This window comes from Cornus florida, unplaced genomic scaffold, assembly GCF_030987335.1.
Source record: "Cornus florida cultivar Cherokee Brave unplaced genomic scaffold, ASM3098733v1 CherokeeBrave_3.0.0_Hap2_Chr05, whole genome shotgun sequence".
In the NCBI taxonomy this organism is placed as follows: domain Eukaryota; kingdom Viridiplantae; phylum Streptophyta; class Magnoliopsida; order Cornales; family Cornaceae; genus Cornus; species Cornus florida.
The window spans coordinates 20,490,996-20,512,984 of record NW_026775575.1 but is presented as its reverse complement, the minus strand read 5'-3'; positions in this window follow the sequence as shown (position 1 = coordinate 20,512,984).

Sequence of the window (21,989 nt, the reverse complement as noted above, 5' to 3'; positions counted from 1 at the left end):
AATGTCTAAACAACATGTGAAAGGCCACAATATATCTATTGGAAGAGGAATATATTCTCTAGACAACATGTGAAGAGAACAAAATATCAAATCAAGTCATTAAACATTTCATTAAGCTCATAGTCCAAATAATTCACAAGGATGACTTAGTTAAACATGTATTGTCTAAACATCATGTGAGAGGCCACAATATATTTATTGAGAGAGGAATAAATTGTCTAAACACATGTGGAAGATACAACATATCATAACTAGTTATTAATCCTTCATTAAGCTCAAAATTCCATTACACCACAATATTAGAGCATATGCTTCTTGCATTCAAAAGCATGGAACATCAAAGAACAAGCATGAATTGTCTCCCCCATCTAACACTACACTACAACTACACTACTAGCATGAAAATAAACTAAGGGAGAGGTACAATCCATCAAGGAATAAGTATGAACCATCAAAAGACATAACAAGAGCATTCCATTAAGCACTAATGTCTAGCCATCACTAGATTCTCAATCAACCACGCATAGACATGCAATTAATATAGAAAAACTAGTGTAGAGATCAATTCCCCAAATAATCACACATAAGACAACATGTAATTAAAATAGAGAATCAATGGAAGAATTAACCCATATGAATCATGTGAGACATAATTCCTAATTTAATCACACATAGACATGTAAATAAACTAAAGAATTAATAGGAAGAATTAGACCATGGAAATCATAGAAATATACCAAGATTCATGAAATTCACCAGGCTAGAACACTAATCACAACAATATATATAAAAATCCCCAAAAATAGAAATACAAGGGTTTAGATTACACAAGACTTAGGGCTCATCCAAGCCCTAAGTGTAGATCTAGTCAATCATGGAGGAGGTGGATGTAGTCATGGAATCAAGCTCCAAACATGGCTCCATCTTCTTCTTCTTCTTCTTCTTCTTCTTCTTCTTTGAAGCTCTAGAGATGGAGAGATAGTGGATTTAGAGATGTGTTCTTGAGATGTGCCTCCACTTCTCTCTTTTCTTCTAACCCTAATCTCTAACTTTTCTAGAGAGAGAAATAAAAATTACAATGTAGAAAAAAATAATGATAAAAAGCCTAAAGAATCCCCTTTTATAAATGGGTTCCTTCCCTTTATAAAGAAGGTCCTTTTCTTAGTCACTAAGTCTAGAATATATGCCCAAAAATATCTAATCCCGCAACTTTTTGATAGGTGAACTTTTGGGCGCGCACGGAAAAAGTGACAGCTTGCTGCCAGCATGTCCAGTTTGATCGATCCAACTTATTTTCGATCGATCCAACTTATTTTTCGATCGATCCAACTAAAAGTTCGATCGATCCAACTTTTTCTGCGATCCATCCAACTTTTCAGCTTTTCAGTATCAGCTTCTTTTTGCTCCAAATCAGCCTCTTTTTGCTCCGGATCATCGCTAAGACTTAGTTTGACTCCAAAAAGGCCTTAAGAACTCATTTTTAGCCCATTTTGACATTATTGACCTGAAATAGACAAAAACACAAATAAGTACTAAAACGGGTAAATAAGATAGATAAAGGTCCTAGAATACTTAAGCTTAAGGGGTTTAAATGTGTACTTTTCAGCGCTCATCACACCCCCAAACTTAAATATTGCTAGTCCCTAGCAATGAACTACGAAGTAAGGAATGAAATGAATAACTAAACAACTATGAACTAGAAAGCAACAAAATGATAGCGCCACTTTCGTAGGGAACACGATTGCATTTAACATATGCAACAAGTCTTTTAAACCCCTAGGTTACCCCTAGTGGACGAGTGAAGTCTCGTGAGGGTTTCCAGAAATGATACCCACAAACATTAAGCTCATTCTTTCAAAAGAGGCACTAATATTGCAAACAAGCATTGGGCGAAAACTACCTCAAGTATGCAATTTTTCAACCGTTTCTAAGCAATCTCCCAAAATTTCAATATCAAGCAAGCAAGCATGGTCCTCCACATATCAAGAAAATGATCATGAAAATCGAAACAAGTCTAGAATCCATGTGAGAGGTCCGGCATCAAGTGTGTTGCTATCTTAGCCAACTAGAGAAGTAATCACATCCTTACCCTCAAACTAGAACACAAATCTAGTACCGATCATCAAGATAAGAGAGTGGACCTTTTATTAAAGTTTTATTCTTCTAGGTGCGCTTATTCTTTTCACTCTATTTTTTTTTTATTTTTTTTTTATTGAGGATCAAAGATGGAAATATTGTACAATGTGTTGATCTCTTAAGCTTTCTAGAAGATTCATGTAGCGAGCTTTAGGTCAATGACTCCCAAACCAGATGGCTTTAGGGCATTAGGTGTTAAGACACCCCTACGGACTTACAAACTCAAATCAACTAGGCTACAAATCAAGACAACAACCATCTAATCATTTCCTACTTCTCACATTTTGGGAGAAGTCCTCACTTTTATTGCTTTTGCAACTTCTTCTTCTTCTTTTTTTTTTTTTCTTTTTTTTTTCAATTATTAATCTAGAGTTTGGGCCCTCCACCTTTTGGCGCGAGAAGTTCACTGCTTAATGAGGCAAGAATCCCGGCTACTCAATGAAAAGGGGTTGTTATCCACCTTTATCAAGAATGAAAGCTTTCAATGCACTACTAGCCCAATTGGGATATAACCAATTCAATAATCAACAAAACATGTACCCCACAAATGAATGCTAGTGTGCACCGGTGCTAGTGTAGAATCCTAGAATGAATCTCAAAACAATCATAAATTTAGGATGATGTGGACCACAAATGCAAGCAAGCTATCAATCTTTTGAAAAAAATTTACTCCTAAATGGCATCCTCAAGGCATACAAGGAGTATTGGACTCTCAAGTCAAGCAATTTTTAAATTTTAAGCAATATAGTCCTCAAAAGATCAAAATCATAACTAACATCAATCTCAAATCTCAATCATGCATTTAAAGCTCAAATCTTAAATAGAATGCAACAAGACACCTTACCCCCAAACTTAAACCACACATTGTCCTCAATGTGCAATGAGAACAATGGAAAAAAAGTGGAAAGAGTATACCGTGGTGGTGTAGACACGAAGCCCGGTCATGATCCAATTCGAAAGACGTCTCCCCCAAACTTGGAATCAACAACCTACTTGAATAACCACGCTAGCAAACTCACATCAAATATCAAATGGGATAAGAATAATCAAATCAAGCATTCTAAGGCAATGTAACACATGATGCAAGAAAGATATAAGATCAAGCCCTAACTAAAGCATAAAGTATGCATGACTACACATAAGGGCACAATGATGAATCTTTTTATATTTTTCATTTAATGAAAGCAAGTATATACAAAATGCAAGAAAAACAAAGAATAAAATGCATGAACAAAATATAAAAAGAAAATTAAATAAGGCAAAATGTAATGAAAGAATATGTTCAATGTAAGAAATGAAAAACAATATGTGCAATGTAAGAAATGAAAAGGAACATGTATAATGCAAAAAAAATGGAAAGAATATGTACAATGCAAGTATATACAAAAAATTTTTACTTTTTTTTTTCATTTTTTTTTTTTTTTTTTTTTAATATATATGTGAAAACATGCAAAGAAAAATGAAAAATGTAAGAAATATGCAAAATGGGTGCTAAGTTTAACGTCTCTAGTAAGACGGAATGCTTCTTTGAAAAACCGTCTTTTTTTTTTTTTATTATTATTTTTTAGACAAAATAAATATGTACACAAACAAAAATAAAAAGATAAGTGAATAAAAATGTAAGAAAATAAGGAATGCAAAGATTTTTTTTTTTTTTGATAACTTAGAAGAATTAAAAATTAAAGTTAAACAAAATATTTTTGGATTTCTGGAAATAAGATAAAAGGAAATAAAATAAAAGAAAAGAAATATTATTATTATTATTATTATTATTATTATATATATATTTTTATTTTTAATACCAAGATAGAAGTAACTAAATAAAATAAAAGAAAATAAAAAATAAAATAAAATAAAATAAAAATAGAAATAGGAAAAAGTCAAAAAGTCAAAGGGTCAAAGGGGCAAAGTTGTGATCGATCGAAGATGAAGTTCGATCGATCGAACATAGCTGTGATCGATCTGAGATGAAATTCGATCGATCGAACATGTAAAATTTTGGAGATCCCGAGAGCATGCATTTTGGAATTTGGATGCAGGTCCAAAATTTTTCTAAGTGTTGGGACTCATGATCGATCGAACCACATGTTGGATCGATCGAAAGGTAGTTCGATCGATTGAAATGGTTTACGATCGATCCAACTTTTGAAAATTTGGAGATCCCGAGAGCATGCATTTTGGAATTTGATGAAAGCTTAAAAATTTTTCTAAGTGTTGGGACTCAAGTGGAGTTCGATCGATCGAATCCATAGTTGGATCGATCGAAGAACAATTCGATCGATCAAAGGTGCTCTTGTGATCGATCGAACTGGCACCAAATGCCTAATTTTGAACTGAAAGTGCAGAAAATCCTATGCTAAGCCCCAATGATGGTAACAAGAATGAAAATTTGAAAAATAGATGGAAGAATGTACACAAGAATGAAAAATAAAAAGAAATAAGGGAAGAATAGAGTTGTGAAACTCTACGAATACTAGTGTTTAACGTCTCTAGCAAGACGTTAGGTCAACTCACTAATCAAATGAATCAAAAACTGGATATGAAACATCCTTATTGACCCTCTTTTCACTTTTCTCATTTAATATCCCACTTATGACAATGAAATCATCCTCCAAAAGAATGACTTGAAAAGAAATAAAAGAGATGATATTGTTCCTTTCATCCACGGTCTTGAAAACAAAATCAATCATGGTTAGGTTTGCCTCTTTGTTGTGTTCTTGAAACACATTCAAATGATCATCCATATTGATAATTGGTGAGGCATTGTCTTTCAAAGACTCATTTGGATTAATAAGAAACACCCTCTCTTCATCCCCCTTCTCCTCCTCATAAATTACCATTTCCTCACCTTCTAAGTAAGCTAAGGAGTCCATTAGAGAGTTTATTTCATTTTTAGAGCTTTTAAAGTCAAAACCACAATTTTTATACATTTCCAAAAGACACTCCTCAAGAGGGTCATTAGAGATAATAGAAGGAAGGCCCTCTTCAACAAGTTCCTCCTCCTTCTCTCCTACCTCAAGTGTGGTCAACATCTCCTCACTCTCTAGAGTAGCCATCTCCGAGATAAAATCATTATCAAAACAAGGAAAGTTTTCATTAATCATGTTATGTTCTATTGGATTAGCCACTAACTCACTTGCCACTTCCTCCTCTATACAAGATAGAGTGCTAGGCATTAGCTCACTTGTTTCATTCTCCTCACTCTCATCATCCTCATCTATATTCATTGAAGTTCTTGCCATTTTTTCATTTGCCTCTTCTTCCTCTTCTTGATGAGAAAGTACTTGCAATTTGCTCAACTTGAGCTTCTAAGTTGGCTAAAGTTTGAGAATGAGAATTAATAAGTGAAGTGTGTGAAATATGCACATCAAGTAAAGCTAACACTTTTTCTTCAAATCCGGGTGAGTACTTAGAAGGTGGTGGAATTGATTCATCATAAAATGGTGGGGGAAGGTAATAGTCACAAGAAGGATTAAATGAGTGATCAAGTCCATAATAAGATGATGCATGAAATGAATTGGACTCAATCTCATAAGGATTAAAATGTGATGGAGGAGCATAAGGTGAAGGGATGTAATTCCCCCCCAAACTTGGATCAAACAATTCCTCCATTCACAATTAAAACCCAAATGCAAGAAAAAAAAAATTGGCCTCAACAAGGGCCTATGCTTGGACAAAAATTTAGCAATAAAATGAGCCTCAACAAGGGCTATCACAAGCATACAAAGAAGTGAAACAATTAAAATACAAGAGTGCCAAGAATTGCTCACAATGGTCCTTTAGCACTTCAACTCCAAATTTAGCTTTTAAGCTCCAATGATTGCTTTAAGTTCCAAAGTTCGCCTTCCTTGTAGTCAAGTACCTAATTGAACAAATAATAATGAGAATCAAGAGAAAAGAATATACAATGGAAAATAAAATAAAAATAGAAGCAATCTAATGAACACTATTGTCTAGTTTAATTCCAACAAAACCGTTAATCCTCGGCAACGGCGCCAAAAACTGACCGGTCATTTACAAGGGTCGCGATACCAAGTCAAGCTTGAAGAGTTGTGTGAGAATTTAGGAGGTGGCCAAGTTTTACATTTATAGAAAGCCACTACTACCTTTCTCTATATAAAATATAGATAGGGTGAGTAGGGATCGTCCCAAGGGATTATACGTGTTGGAATTTTAACTTCGACTCTAGCGTACCAAATGATTGCAAAAGAGAATTGGGTTGGTTGATTACTTCTAGAAAAGAATTAACTAAAATGCAATTAAAATAAAACTAAGTAGAGATAGGGATTTAAGAGATGAGAAGAGAGGACTTAAGGTGTTGGAATCACCACTAAGCTTGTGTAATTAACCACTTGCTTTCCATTAATGGGGAATACATTGTTGTGAACAAAATTGGTTCGACTAGCAAAGGTGACTCAACAAGTGTATAATGTCTAAACAACATGTGAAAGGCCACAATATATCTATTGGAAGAGGAATATATTCTCTAGACAACATGTGAAGAGAACAAAATATCAAATCAAGTCATTAAACATTTCATTAAGCTCATAGTCCAAATAATTCACAAGGATGACTTAGTTAAACATGTATTGTCTAAACATCATGTGAGAGGCCACAATATATTTATTGAGAGAGGAATAAATTGTCTAAACACATGTGGAAGATACAACATATCATAACTAGTTATTAATCCTTCATTAAGCTCAAAATTCCATTACACCACAATATTAGAGCATATGCTTCTTGCATTCAAAAGCATGGAACATCAAAGAACAAGCATGAATTGTCTCCCCCATCTAACACTACACTACAACTACACTACTAGCATGAAAATAAACTAAGGGAGAGGTACAATCCATCAAGGAATAAGTATGAACCATCAAAAGACATAACAAGAGCATTCCATTAAGCACTAATGTCTAGCCATCACTAGATTCTCAATCAACCACGCATAGACATGCAATTAATATAGAAAAACTAGTGTAGAGATCAATTCCCCAAATAATCACACATAAGACAACATGTAATTAAAATAGAGAATCAATGGAAGAATTAACCCATATGAATCATGTGAGACATAATTCTTAATTTAATCACACATAGACATGTAAATAAACTAGAGAATTAATAGGAAGAATTAGACCATGGAAATCATAGAAATATACCAAGATTCATGAAATTCACCAGGCTAGAACACTAATCACAACAATATATATAAAAATCCCCAAAAATAGAAATACAAGGGTTTAGATTACACAAGACTTAGGGCTCATCCAAGCCCTAACTGTAGATCTAGTCAATCATGGAGGAGGTGGATGTAGTCATGGAATCAAGCTCCAAACATGGCTCCATCTTCTTCTTTCTCTTCTTCTTCTTTTTCTTTGAAGCTCTAGAGATGGAGAGATAGTGGATTTAGAGATGTGTTCTTGAGATGTGCCTCCATTTCTCTCTTTTCTTCTAACCCTAATCTCTAACTTTTCTAGAGAGAGAAATACAAATTACAATGTAGAAAAAAATAATGATAAAAAGCCTAAAGAATCCCCTTTTACAAATGGGTTCCTTCCCTTTATAAAGAAGGTCCTTTTCTTAGTCACTAAGTCTAGAATATATGCCCAAAAATATCTAATCCCGCAACTTTTTGGTAGGTGAACTTTTGGGCGCGCACGGAAAAAGTGACAGCTTGCTGCCAGCATATGCAGTTCGATCGATCCAACTTATTTTCGATCGATCCAACTTTTTTCGATCGATTGAACTTATTTTTCGATCGATCCAACTTTTCTGATCGATCCAACTTTTTCTACGATCCATCCAACTTTTCAGCTTTTCAGTATCAGCTTTTTTTTGCTCCAAATCAGCCTCTTTTTGCTCCGGATCATCGCTAAGACTTAGTTTGACTCCAAAAAGGCCTTAAGAACTCATTTTTAGCCCATTTTAACATTATTGACCTGAAATAGACAAAAACACAAATAAGTACTAAAACGGGTAAATAAGATAGATAAAGGTCCTAGAATACTCAAGCTTAAGGGGTTTAAATGTGTACTTTTCAGCGCTCATCATTGGGCAAATGGTTCAAACAATGAAAGGGAAAGGGCCGATTCAACCCATGCTTAATCAAAAGGCATACTCCATTTCCACCAGGAGTGGGAAAAAAATTGATAACAAAGTTGAGAGACCTAGTGCAGTTAGTGTTCCGGTGCAACCAAGTGTTAGCCCATTTACCATTCCCAATTCCATTCCTACTTCACCAGGGATAAGTGGTCACATTAAGGAGCCAATTCCAACATCATCATCTTCCTCCCATGTAGAGCAGCCGTATGAGCCAAAAACTCCATTTCCTCAAGCTTTAAACTTTACTCCATTTTCGAGGCAAGAAGGAAAAATCCATGACATGATGAAAGTTTTTAAACAAGTTAAAATCAACCTTCCTCTTCTTGATGCTATTCGACAAATTCCACCATATGCCAAGTTCTTGAAGGACTTGTGTACTCAAAAGAGGAAGAACAAGGGACCAAGCCCAAAGAAAGTGCTTCTTACGGAGCAAGTGAGCTCCATCATTAAGCTTAACACCCCACCTAAGTTCAAAGACCCCAGCGCTCCAACCATCTCTTGTACCATAGGGAATCATGAGGTTAAAAGGGCTCTTCTTGACTTAGGGGCTAATGTTAACATTATTCCTTACTCCGTGTATATTCAATTAGGTTTGGGAAACCTTAAGCCAACTTCGGTGGTTATTCAACTCACCGATAGATCTACAAAACAACCAAGGGGAATTGTTAAAGACATCCTCATCAAAGTCGACAAATTTTATTTCCCGGTTGATTTTGTTGTACTTGACACTGAGCCGGTTCCTAATCCTACCACTTACATTCCCATCATCTTAGGAAGACCATTCCTTGCCACCGCTAATGCGATAATCAATTGTAGGTCCGGTATTATGGACATCTCTTTTGGCAATATGATGGTTAAGCTTAATGTTTTCAATACAAGCCAACATCCCATCGATAAAGGCAAGTGTTTCATGGTGAATGTCTTAGATGAAATTGTTAAAGAAGCCATTCCTTCCATTCCTTCTGAAGATCCTCTTGAGGCTTGTCTCTCTCACTTTAATATGGACGCATTTGACATTGAAAGCTCCATATACAAAGTGAATTCTCTAATTGACTCCGTGGCCATCTTCGACTTCCCGCCATGGAAAAACTCAAAAAAACCTCTTCCTCCAATCCCAAGTACTCTTTCTTATCAAGAAGAGGAAGAAGTGGCAAGTTCGCCAATGGCCAATCCAATTTATGAGGACATTCCTTGTAATATTGAGCATGAAGTCATTGAGGCGACCTTAATGAATGAGAAGAAAGTGATCAATGTGGAAATTGACAAAAAGGATGAAGAGATTGAGTTTCCTAATAATCCAACCGAGTCTTTGAAAGACATTACCTTGCCAAATGCAAGGCCGTTCATTAAGGACTTTATTTTCAAGACCATAGATGAAAGTAAATAAATTGCATCTTCCATCATTTCTTTCCAAATCATTCTTTCGGGAGATGTATTCATTGTTGTGAGAGAAGATCCATTGGGGAAAATAGATAAACGGATCAATGAGGATATCTCTTATCCGGTTTTGATTCTTTCGACTAGTGAGTTGCCCCAACGTCTTGCTAAAGACGTTAAACACTAATTTTTCCGTAGAGTTTTAAAAAAAATAATAATAATAATTAAAAAATTAAAAATTAAAAAAATAATAAATAATTGTTTGTATATTATTATTATTTTATTTTCTTTTCCTTTTGTACATTTATGTATTTTTAAATTCAAAATAATAATAATAATAATAATAATAATAAATAACCAAATAAATTTTTTTTTGCAATGGGTAGTGTAGGTTGGTATTTTATTTTATTTCTATTTATATTATTATTATTATTATTATTATTATTTTTATATATAAATATATTTCATTTTAGTGTATATATTTCATTTTAGTTTTACTTTATTCAAAAACATAAAAAAATTAATAAAAAATAGTACTAGGTTGTATAGGTTGCTTTGTGATTTTTATTTTAATTTTATTATTATTATTTAATATTTTATTTTTATTTATTTTATTTTATATTTTATTTTAGTATATATATTATTTTTAGTTTACTTTAAATAAAAATAAAAATAAAAATAGCAAAGAATCGATCCCAAAATGGGAGATCAATCTCATTTTCTAACAGAGAGAAACAAAAAAATGGCCCATGTGGATCGATCCCCCCAACCATGGGGATCAATCCCGTTTCACTTTCTCACATTACACAGTAAAGGGGCCAATTCTTGTCTATTATAATCGATCCCTCACTTTAGGTGATCGAGCCCCCTTAGCCTTGCCCTAAATTTTTTGTTTTTTTTTCTTCCATTCTCCCTTCGAATTTCTCCAGCGATCTCACTGTTCTCTTCTCATCTTCTGCGGCACCATAGTTTTGAGACTGGGTTTTCCCTAAATTTCACTGTTCTCTTCTCACTGGCCACGGTTTGAGACTCGGCCGCCGGTTTGAGACTCGCCCTTTATTTTTCCGGCGTCGTGGCTGTTTTTTTCTTCAGGGATCAAGGTTGGTTCTTCAACGGTGATCGCTGTTGGGTTGTGGGTTATTTCCCGGCGATTTTGATTTCGCCGTTCTCTGTCGCATCCGGGTCATCTTTCCGGCGTCGCATCTGAGTTCTCTCCAGCGATCGCCGCTAGGCTCTTCTCCGGATCGCGGCTGTTCATCTTTTCGGCGTCGCGGCTGTTCGCCGTTCCTTCTGGCGATTAAGATCGGGTTTTTCTCCAGCGATTCCGGCTGGATTCTCTTCAGCGATTCGACTGAATCTTTGCGGCGTCGCTGCTGGGTTGCGTTTCCTTCCAGCGATTTTCTGAATCGCCGGCGACTTCGGCTGGGTCTCGGCTTTTGACTGGGTTTCTTTCTCCGGCGAGCTTGTGAATCGCCAGTTTCTTCAGCGATTCCGGCTGGTTTTCCTGATGCATTGATGTTTTAAAAAATAAAAAAAAAAAAAAAGGTGTTGAATTGATGATTAAAAACAAAAAAAAAGAAAAAAGAAAAAAAAGAAAAATTGCATTGATGATTTGAAAAAAAAAAAAAAAAAAAAAAAAAAAAAAACTTGCATTGATGGTTAAAAAAAAAAAAAAAAAAAGTTAAATTGATGATTTCAAAAAAAATAATAATAAATAGAAAAAAAACAAAACAAAAATAAATAAAAATTGAATTGTTGATTAAAAAAAAAAAAAAAAAATTGGGGAAGTTTGGTTGTTGACTTTTGTTGATTGATTTGCAAATTTTACAATGCCGTTATTAAAAAATACATAATAACAAAATAAATAAATTAAAAAAAATATTAATTAAAAAAAAGAACTAATTCCGTAGATTTTGCAATAGGTTTTTTATTTATTCATTTATTTATTTCTTTTAAAAATAATAATAAAATAAAAATAAATAAAAAATTTTCAGAGTCGCATTCCGTCTAGCAAGACGTTAAACTTAGCTTATTTTTTTATTATTTTGTAGGTTGTATATATATATTCTTTTTCTTTGTTTATTTTAATTAATTTTATAAGTTTTATATATATGTTCTTTTTCTTTGTTTATTTTAATTAATGTAAAAAAAAAAAATCAAAAATCAAAAATTGGTGTTACCATTATGCCCCTCTACATGCATGTTCTCATCTTTGTTTCAAGGGCTTCATCTTATATATCTTTGCATCATATTTTATATTGCTTTGAGTGTATGATTCCTATCCCATTTGATATTTGATGTGAGTTGCTAGTGTGGTTTTTTAGTAGGTTTTTGAATCCAAGTTTGGGGGAGACCTCTTTTCTACTGGATACTTGCCAGACTTCCTCATCTTTGCCATCACGGTATACTCTTTCCATCATTTTTCATCGTTCTCATTGCACATTGAGGACAATGTACAGTTTAAGTTTGGGGGTAAGGTCATCATGATTCAATCTATTTTAAGTTGAGCTTTAAATGCATGATGAGATTTGAGATGTGTTTGGCAATGATTTCGAACTTTTGAAGCATAGTGCCTTTGAAAAACAAGTTGTTAGAGTCTAATACTTCTTATATGCTCTAGGATGTCATTTAGGGGTAAATTTTTCATTTTTGATATCATGTTTGTTCTTGTGGTACACATCATCTTGTTGGTTGAAAATACTTTGAGAGTTGATTTTAGAATTCTACACTTGCACTTGCGCACACTAGCATTCAATTTGTGGGGTACATGCTTAGTTGATTATTGTCTTGGTTTATCCTAATTGAGCTACTATGATAAAATGACCTTACAAAGAAAAGAAATAAAAGCACTCACCAAAGGTGAGAAAAAAAAAAAAAAAAAAAAAAAAAAAAAAAAAAAAAAGAGAAGAAAAACTGCATTCTTTCAATATGTCAACTGATTAAAAAGGAAGACAAGGAAAGAATGTAAGATGTATGATTAGTTTGAGTTCGTAGCCTAGTCATTCCGAGTCATTACGCCCTTAGGAGTGTCTTTACACTTAATGCCCTTAGACCATCTGGTTTGGGAGTCGTTGGCTCAACGCTTGTTACATGGGGTGATTAGAGAGCTTAAGGAACTTGGACATTGCACATGATCATACATAAAAAAAAAAAAAAAAAAATGAAATCAATAAAAAAAAAAGAATGTTTGATTGAAAAACAAGGTTCATTCAATGTCTTGATGTCTGGTACTATATTTGTATGCTAGTTTGAGGGTAAGGCTATGACATTACTTTGATTTGCTAGGATAACAACACATTTTGATGCCGGTTCACTCAAAAAGAATGATATAATTGATTCAATTTGCATGATTAATTGATTGATGTGTGGAGGACTATTTTTGCTTATATGATGTTGAAATGTTGATAATAGCTTAGAAATGGCAGAAATTTGCATACTTGAGGTAGTCTACTTTCAACAATTGTTTAATATGTGTCGTTGCTTCTCAAGTAAGAAAGAACTTTTGATGTTTGTGGGTACCATTTCTGGAAACCCTCACGAGACTTCACTCGTCCACTAGGGGTAACCTAAGGGTTTAAAAGGCTTGTTGCATATGCTAAATGCAACCGTGATCCCTACGAAAGTGGTGTTATCTTTATTTGCTTTATTAGTTCATAGTTGTATATATGTTTGTTTCATTTCCATGCTTTAGTTCATTGCTAAGGACTAGCAATATCTAAGTTTGGGGGCGTGATAAGTGCTTAAATGTTGCGCATTTCAGCACCTAAGTTAGGGTATTTCAGTTTTTGTATCTATCTTAATTTCATATTTTAGTCCTAATTTATGTTTATGTGTATTTCAGGGCAATAAAGTTAAAATGAGCTAAGAACGGTCCATTAAAGCATTTTTGGAGTCAAGCAAAGATATTCAGAAAAAAGTTCAGTAAATGTCAAAAAGAGGTCGTAGCCCATTACTCGTATAGTGTGTTTATTCTTCGAAAGCGGTCAATCTCGGGCCTTTGATGATGTTCCCAAAGATGAAGAAAGAAACCAATTAGTCCGGAGCCAAAATGGAGCTAAATAAGGTTTAAAGGAAATTTCCAACTCTGGGGGATCGATTCCTCAGGACTTGGCAACATTACAGATTTTTTTTTATTGTTTGGGCTTATTTTGTGAACTATTGGGCTTTAATAAGGTTGTTACTTAAAGCACAGTGAGCCATTAGATTAGGGTTAGTATTTATTTTACTTAGGTGAATATTATTAGAATTATTAGGTTTGATATTCTGTATCATGTTATCGATATTCTCTCTGGAAAAACACGGGAAAGAGGAGAAAAAACAAGAACAGGCTAGGGTTTTGAGAAGAAGCTCAGAGATGATGAATCCAAGGATGGAGATTATTCTGTCTTTAACTCCATCAACCATGAGTGGCTAATTCTCCTACTTAGGGTTGGATAAACCCTAAGCATGTAACCTATTCTCTCTCTCTTTTCATACTTTTTGGGGATTTATTTATGTAATTGATGTATAGGCTTGAATAACATGATTTAATTCTTTCAATTGTTTATTTGTATTAATCTCATATTGTCTTATGTGTTATTGATGAATAAACAAGCTATACACTTGAATTCCTTGTAAATTGATTCTTGTGATGTCTATGCATGTGGTTAATTAGTTGTAATCATGTTCAAATTGATTTAAAATTACTTCTATTTGATGGGTGGCACTACATGTTTAGGTTAATTTATTGTCTAATTAGTTTTAAATTCATGTTTAATTAGTTTAATTTAAGATTAATTAATTTAATTGCAATTCAATTATTAAATAAGTAGATCATCCATACTTATGTTTGAATTCTATACTTTTTGTCACAATTGCATTATCTTCTAGATTAATGTAAGCTAGAATTGTAACTTGAATTGATGGACCATTCTTTGGATTGGTGAATTGCACTACACTTAGTTTATTTGTCATTAGGTATGCAATTCAAGCTTGAAATTGATGCTTCATACTTTTCTTTGCAAGTATTAGCTACATTAGAATTACATTTAATTATTTCCCCAATTAGTTGAAAGTGAGTGAGTTAGAGAATGTGCTTAGTGGTGAATCCTACACCCTAAGTCTCTTTTCAATTTTTTATACTCTACTCTTTATTTGCATTATTAAGTTTAAAATTAGTCTAATCACAAAACCAAACCTTTTTAGTAATCACATAAGCACTAAAGTAGAATTCAATTCTGAAAAACCTATAATTGTTTAGATCTCTTGGGACGATCCCTGCTCACTTCATACTCCATAGTATAAGTGTTTAGTGGTTTTATAAATTTTAAAATATGGTGCCCACTTGACATTATTTCTAAACCTAAAGTGTTGTGCATTATTTTGTGCACACACTCGGTCGCACCATTGTTACATATGATATGGCTAAAGTTCGGCTTTAGTGCGGGAGGTATGAGTTTTCCCTAATTGAGTTAGTGCGCACTTAGGGTGGTTTTCCCTGCGGGTTAGTGCCCGGAACAACCATTTTGTTCTCGGCGGAAATCCGAGACGTGATGTCTAAGTCTTCCACTATTTGTTTTCGCATTCAATTCCAAGTTGACAATCATGTTTACCTTGTTGACTTGTGGTTTTAGCTATTGGCGATTTTGATGTTGTTAAGTACATCCATACTAAATTGCTATATTTAGTTGATTTCACACTTTTATATTTCTAGTTGATAACCTAGAGAACCTATATCTTGATGTGTGGTATTAGATATTCTAATTATGCTAAATTGTTATATTTAGTTGATGTTGCATTTTAGACTTTAAGTTGATAACCTTGAGAATCTATATGTTGTTGCTTTGTGTAAGCATGCTCCTATGTTGTTGCTTTGTGTAAGTATGACCCTATGTTGCTAAAATTGTATGAATGAGATGATTGATGCTAGAAATGATCTTAGGTAGTTAGGATGCTCGTTCAGTCTCACATTTGACATAGACGTTAGGTAGAATGACCCACAATAATTAAATCATGCAAACTTGTAAAACGTAGGTCTATGCATGCTCATTTCCTACGAGTAACTTTATGTTACTCACCCCTACGATACTGGGGTATGACGACCCTGGTTTTTTGGCCAGCGTGTCCTGTGATGAACCGAAGATTGACCCGATAACGGATCCGATATGCGAAAGCGAAAACAGAAAACAAGACTCTAAGAAGTCAAAGTGACCTTCCGTGAAGTCGTGGAACTCAACAAGAACTGATGCGGAAGCAAAAGATCGAAAATATGACAAATAAGCCCCCAGGGGCAAAATAGTTATTTCTGAAAACTGTAGATTCGGGTGCCACCGAGCACACCGCTAGAAGGACAACGAAAAACTAATCAAGATGGACTCAAGAATCGCATGATTCGAAGTCCGAACGAAGGAGAAACGGCATGACGAAGAAAAACGAGCACTTAAAGCAAAAAGGGTAAACTGGTAATTATCCAGGAAGAACCGGGTGCAACCAAGCACACCGTTGGAAAGACAGCGAAAAATTAGTCAAGTTCAAAAAAAAATTCACTTGAATCGGAGTCCAGACGAAGGAGAAAAGCCCAACAGAAGAATTGACGTCGCGGCGGCCCGACGAGGGGCCATGGGGCACACGGCGCCCATGCGTGAGCCCACCGGCGTGCATGCTGGCGCCCAAAGACATGGCTGGTGGCAGCCCTTGGCTGCTGCTACATTTTTTTTTTTTTTGATCTGCCCAAAACTGAGGCTTGAAACGGAGGTCAAGACGAGTTTTTCTGGAAAAACACGAAGAAGAAACCCACCCTTAAATCGAGTTTTCTACCCGACAACGCGGACGGAATCGAAAAAAACTCACTGTGAAATCCTCAAAAAATGCCCCTAGATCAGAACTGAACAAGAGGGTCATAAAGCTGCTAAAAGGAAACTGGAAGCTGAAACTTCACGAGGGATTTTCGGTACCAAGACGACATTTTCTGGAAAAATACGAAGAAGAAACCCCCCCTAAAATCATGTTTTCTATTCAACCATATTAAAAGAAGAAAATAAAACTGATGTGAAAGGTCCACAATGCCCCTAGATCAGAATATGCAAAAAAAATGCGAAATGAATTCACAAGAGGCTCAAAACACAAACGATAAGGTTTTGTCCGAAAACGACCATGCATGCAAACGTAACATACCTATTTAGACGCGCTACAATGGTCCATGGCCTAAAAATATAGCCGATACAAAATCCGACCCCCCAACGGGCAAAAAGGCAAAAATGGACTTGGAATGGAAAACATGGAATCCAAAAATGCAAAACGGGATCAAATGACCGTTTGGCCCTTGGCCACACTTCATACAAGATTAATAAGACCCTATAAAAGAATAAAAATGGAATTCCCACACCCGATGCAACCGTGGTGAAGGAATGACTTGCGATTTTTCAAGGTTTTCATAATATTTCATGAAGTTAAAAAGTTGTATAGAATACAATACACATGTCATTGGCCTCTGGCCTCATCTCATACATGTCAAATACATTGAAAGGAGTGCACTTATGTACACATTACATACATGGAATCAAATATACATATTTTGACATATAAGTCTACAAAATGACATTTCATGCTAACATTTGCATGAAATGGAAACTTGAAAGCTACACGACATCCAAGGAATGCTAGGCTTTATGAACCAAGTCTTCGTACCTGAAATATGCCCCAGTATCGTAGGGGTGAGTAACATAAAGCTACTCGTAGGAGATGAGCATGCATCGACCTAGCATTTTACAAATTTATCACCTTAAGGTAAAACATGTTAAAGGGGCTCATGCCACCTAACGTCTATATCCAAGTGAGACTCGGAGAGCATCCTAAGCTACCTTAAAGTCTAAGCAACAAGAATCATGATATACATATGTGTATGAAACGAATCATGGTTGGGATAATCCAAAGAACACGACAAGAAGAATGCTTGAGCATAGATTAACACGAATTGCATTTTCAATACAATTGAACAAGGTCTAGAGTAATCCATACAACATGACAAAAGCATATTTGAATACAAGTTAACAAGAATCACATTATCCATGCAATTCAACAACAAAAGAGCATGTTATACAATGCAACAAGGTTTAATTTCTCAAAGCTATCAACTTAGAATCTAAAGCACAAAATAATAGCAGTAGTTCATGCCACCTAACGTCTATGTTATAAATGAATCAATAGGATCAATCCTAAGCTTTATTAGAACGTCAAAACACGAATTTCAATATCGATGCAATTTAACCAACATTGGAACTTCCAATACAACGCATAAAGCACAATTTCGCAAAGTTAACATCCTGTAACTTAAAATGGAACGACAAATAAGAAACAACAAGTTACAACATCATCTAGTTATCAACTTGAAAATGAAATGCGAAATCAAACAAAGTGGATACTCGGACGTCATGTCGGATCAGACCGACAACATAGTTACTTTAGGGTTACTAGCCCATGGGTAACCTCCCTATGTGCGCACTAGACCATATAGAGGGACTATCCCCTTAACTAGAACCACGTCCTAGCCAAAGTCAAATAACGACATCCCCAAGTTTCCAAAATTAACAAGTTGTGCAACAACGCATATATTAACAGGAATATGCAAGATAATCAACTATCTACTAAGCACAACCAAATTTGGAAACCTATACAATAGATACTCTAAATCCACAACTAATATGATATGATGAATGTCGAATCTTCAGTGTGCGATTCGTTACACGCTATGCATGAAAGATGTTAAACACGAAGTGTGCAAATCATTACACAAGGCAACAATATATTCAATAAGGAAAACATATTATCACGAATACAAACATAGCAACTATGTTATCCAATGTTCAAAACATAACCAAATAAATATACAACAAGTCTAAGTCCATGATTTGAATATAGAAACCACTTCTAAAACACAACTAGATCGTGGAGCAAATTGAAAGAATTTAAATAGATAAACATAATTAAATTCTCTAGATTCCGATTCAATTCCAAATAACCTCAATTTAATACATGTTAAAGGACATGGTATGGTCATCACCTATATCCATTCCAAAAATCAATTAGGTTGTTGGAACAACAAAGTAGAACTTTAATTAAATCTTGCTAATTTAATTACCAAGGTTCTAAAATAACTTCTAATAGTCCCAAATTAATATATACTAGTAAACAAGTCATGGCCAATACAAATATCAAGTTAAAACCTTAATTAAACTAATGGGACCACAAAATAGATTTTAATTAATTCTTTTAATTAAAATCTCTAGATTTTTAAACTTAACCAAATGCTCTCAATTTAACATATCTTAGAGAATATGCCAAGGACTAATGTAATATCACATTACAAGTTTGTTTCATTCAATTTAAGACCATGTGACTTAACCTTTCACTAAAGTTAAATATAAATTAAAAGTTACAATTCTCATGCAATTAATCCCAATTTAATATATGTGAACAACTATACCTAAGCTTAATTTTCTAGCATGCCACAATACAATCCCAAGTTGTATATCACCATGAGGATTAAATCTTAAACATGGAATTTAATTAAATTAAATGTTTCAAAACCTAACCGAATATTCTGAATCAAATATATATGAAGCTATATGGCATGTAGATCAAGAATATCAAGTCAAAATTCAAATAGAGTGAATAGTGCACTCGGGGCAAATTAATTAATTAAATTAATTAATAATTACTAAGTTTCAAAACACCTCCAATTGCTTTCAAATTCAACTATGTTGGAGAGCATGCTAAGGCCTAATTTAATATACTAACACATATCGATTTCAAGCTAGTTAAGGCCATGTGAATTAATCTTTCACCTAAGATAAATATTAAATAAAATCTTTAATACTTATTCAAATGTTCCAATTTTAATACACTACAATGAGCATATCAAGGAGCAATATAAAATCATGCTACATGTTTAAACCAAGTCATGAGTAACTGGGAAAATTAGATCCCGTACAAGAAAAATAAATAATAAAATCTCTAGATTTTATATTTAATCATCCAAACAAGTAGCATAAGCATCACAAGCATGCTATATAACAAGAATTTAAACCTAGAACATCTCCTACCTCAATTTGAGATGAAAATCCCAAAGGCCCACCAAAATAAAAGTGCTCCGAATTTGACGATACCGGAGGTTTTGTCGGGGACAACACCGTGAACATAACCCCCATAAAAGCCCCATCAAAATCATAACTTGACCTCAAAACCAAACTCAAGAAATGTTCAAACTGAATTCTAATAAGGGGAAAAGGTAGAGCACGGCGAGGGGAATAACAACCGTTAAGGCCGAAGACTTTCCATTAAGGAAAAGTGAACCAAAAGAGGAGAGAGAAGATGGTAGCACCCCTTGGGCTGCCATGGGAGCTCCAGGTCGTGCATGAAGAGGGGAGAAGATGAAAAATGAAATATCTCACCCCCCTTTTATAGAAATCTCAAAAAGTGCCCCGAACGGGCCCCGCCGGGTCCGAAAAAGTAAAATTTGAGTAGACGTGCTCAAATGGCAAAACTTTGTGAACGAAAAAGATTCAAAATGATAAAATATGAACAACAGAAGACATGGCGTCAAAAACTAAGTCCCGACCAGAAAGTTATGCCCAAAACAAGTTTGGCGAAAACCGGGGCCAGAAACCCTGAAACTGGAAAACATCGACCAGGAGGAAATTCTAAGAGTACACAACTCGACGAAATGTGAAAATGAATCTTGTACGAGGATCCAGGCTCAAAACAAGACATTTTACAATAACTTTCATTAATTGCACAATGGCCCCTCAAAAAAGTGAAAACTGCACTTATGGCCCAGAATGAAAATATCTTCCAAAAATATTTTCTTAAAAACCCCTGAAATAAAATATCTTCAAAAGATATTTACGAAAAACACCCCAAGAAAAGAAAATAATTTCAAAGAACTTTGCATCCATACCCCTATGGACACCGGGAGCAACCAGAGTACTTTCTTGCAAAAGTAAAGATACGTATTTCGTGGAAACCACTCAAGATGAAGGCACGTGAAGTCAAAAACCAACTCTAAGCATGAGAAGTGAGGCCGTGCCAAAAACTGACAAACAGAGATAAGACGAAATAGGGAAAATGACAGAATAGGGAAAAGACGAAATAGCGCATAGTGTCCAAAAACGAAAAATGCGAAAATGAATCGGTCCTCAAAGGAAGTTGTCAATTCATATGAAAGAGTCTCAGAAACCAATTCTGAGCACTCGAGATGACACTAAGCGACACGAAACAGAGCTCAGAAAGGAAAATTAAACGAAAAAAAAATTCATTCGTAAAATTTCAGGAAAAAGGAAGGCAAATGACCGGGTCGTTACAACCTACCCTCCTTAAAGGAATTTCGTCCTCAAAATTAGGAACATACCTGAGAGAACAGAATAATGACCGAACAAAAGGTCAAATCAAAGGACAGCTCACAACTCACTGAAGGACAAATCCCGAAGTCTAAAGATGAACTGAAGGAACGTGAAACCATGAACTGAGACAACACCCCATACGAATTGGCACGTTAACTAAATGCCAACCACCGAGAGAATCCCAAGAAAACAAAACGTCAAACGCAGTGAAAGAAGAGAGTGGTAAGGAAGTACGAACAGTGACCAGAACCCGCCCACACTTACTCGTCAGCAAGGTAGCATAACGGTATAAGGCACTAGTTCATAACATGCCCCAGAAGGGAACTTTTCGATACCAATGACATCAATGTCGAAAATGGTCATTACCAAAGGCACTACGGAAACCAGGTATCTGCGAGAGTTGGGGTAGCTAATCCCAAAACTCTGACAACAATGATACTGACACCATTACGCTTAAGGCCTTAGATCTAGAAGCCACGATGAAAGGGAATGAAATGGTACTTCCCTGGCCCACGTCTCACCCCACCAGAAAATGACTGCGATTCTACGCTCACATGAGCCTCACTCGCATCAACCGACATAACAGACAAGAAGATTCCCTACATGGGTCCTCACAGAATGAATTTCTCCTATCTAAGGAAGAAACTCGTGAAACAAGAACGCATCCAAGGGATACGACAGATCCTAAGAGACAATGCAAAAATCTGACATAAAGTAAACAAGTAGCATGCAACATAGCATAACTATCTACTCACACAAGTAGTAAACAAGTTGCCATATAAGCAAATAGGCATGTTATTAAATCAAACATGTTATCAAGAAGCACGTAAGTACATGGTACGACAATACACGTGAATGAAAAGCGTAAGGTATGCCAACATACGTCGCATACGGTAATGCTAACATAAGCACGCAGACATGATAGAAACCCAGATCATGTTATCAAGAGCATATATACACATAAAGCATGTTTAACAAATAATAGATACCTCA